The sequence below is a fragment of the Zingiber officinale genome, chromosome 2B (genome assembly GCF_018446385.1).
Source record: "Zingiber officinale cultivar Zhangliang chromosome 2B, Zo_v1.1, whole genome shotgun sequence".
Taxonomy (NCBI): Eukaryota; Viridiplantae; Streptophyta; class Magnoliopsida; order Zingiberales; family Zingiberaceae; genus Zingiber; species Zingiber officinale.
Window position 1 is genome coordinate 42,072,764 of NC_055989.1, and position 1,807 is coordinate 42,074,570.

Genomic DNA, 1,807 nt, shown 5'->3' on the forward strand with positions numbered 1-1,807 from the left:
GACAGCCTCAACCTGAAAATATATCAACAATGGCAGGTACAACTGATATGCATAATAAAACAAATAACAGACAACACTAATCATGCGTACAGTCTCCTGAATATGAGGAGGATAAATGCAACTGAAATGAAATCAGAAGATAACTGTACTGACCGGATCAAAGTATAAAGGTAACAGGTCGTCAGACCGAGTGAGTCATAATCCTGTATGCATGTCAATCAATGCATCCAAACAAATGCAGCATATAAGTGCAGCAATCACAAGCAAATAAAAATGCAATAAATGCATATGTCAACCCCATACTCTGAAATCAATGCTCCTGTGCAATGACAGAGTAAACGGGATGCTGTCGGATGTCCTGTGACCCCAAATCATAAATGGGGAGCTCAATGCTCTCATCTCCAGGTACACGGGAGGATATCTCTGCCGGCTACCACGCTGAGTCTCGACCAACGGAGCCAAACAAAGTCCACCATCTGCCGGCTACCACTGCTACCCTAAATGCCAACGAGCCAAAGCAGAAGGCCGGCGCCACTTGAGTCGCGACCAACGGAGCCAAGCAGAACCGCCACACACCGGATATACAAATCCATGGGTGATGTGTGCAGTACATGTAACTGGCGATGAGCTCAACCAAAGTAGAGCCGATAATCGCACAGCATGCAATCATGATGCATGATACTAAACATGGCAATCTCATGAATAACATGGCATGATCCATATAAATAGATACAAAGTGTGTACCACAAGAAGACGTATCAAATAGAAGGTACACAAATCGAAGAGGGTATCAAATAAACCCTAGATCCAGAATATAACAGAGCATGTGGTTAGGTCACTACCTAAGGCATATGTGATCAGGTAGATAATATGCAGTGCAGAATAAATAAACAAACAACATGTACTAATCATGTAGTGACCAACCGAAATAAACAGGTAACACAATTACTGTTATATGTTAAACATATTATCATGCATATCAAAAGACATAAGTCAAAGTATCCGCCTCCAATCGAAATGGTCCAACTCGGACGTCGAGATGCTCATCTCGAATCAAAGTCCTGTGTTAAATCGCACAGTTTAGCTAATTTAATTATAAACAAATAGCTAAACAAATTTCTAACCCACTAACCAGTTAGGGTTAGTTTCGTTAACCCCAATTACACCATTACATAACTTCCAAACCTAATTATTAATTATTGCTAACTCAACTAGCAATAATCTACCACAAATATCAAAACCCTAATCCTTACCTTAATTCAACAGGCAGGAAAGGTGCTGTCGATTGCTACAAAAAGTGGCTGCCGGAATAGGGCAACTCTAATATCGCCGATCTGTTGTACCAAGGATCTGAAAAACCAAAAGGTACCGATCTAATGTTATGATCAACAGTAGCTATAGAACAAGAACAGAACACTAGATCACGACCTAAACCCTCACCTTTCTGTCACAATACCGTATCACCACTGCTCTGAGGAGGAAGAAATGCTCACAGCTAGGGCACAGAGGATTTCCGACCGGCAGCACTGCTGTGAGAAGGTCTCGGCTCCGATTAGAGTGGCGGCAGAGAAGTAGAAGGGCACAGAGCGATCGGCGGTGGCTCTAGTCGCCGGCGGCAGAGAAGAAATTGGCCGGCACTGTGCAAAAGAGCAACAGCGGCAGTACACAGGGAGGAACTAGGCACCGGAGACTGGTGCTGAACCTGTGGCCGGCGCTCGGCTTCGTCTCGGCGCTGCCACCAATCGAGAGAAGACGCGGGTTCTCGGGTGGCGGCGCTAGGGCACACGGAAAGAAGAAGAAAACAAGG

General features: G+C 44.5%; 1 long non-coding RNA gene across 1 annotated transcript; it reads right to left on the reverse strand.

Moving 5' to 3' along the window:
* Positions 1-1,047: 1,047 nt before the first annotated feature.
* On the reverse strand, positions 1,048-1,516 carry LOC122049093. The gene is made up of 3 exons (XR_006130821.1): positions 1,441-1,516; positions 1,254-1,350; positions 1,048-1,061 (listed from the first exon to the last, which is right to left on the reverse strand). It is a non-coding gene; the product is annotated as an uncharacterized LOC122049093 (long non-coding RNA).
* Between the last annotated feature and the right edge of the window lie 291 nt (positions 1,517-1,807).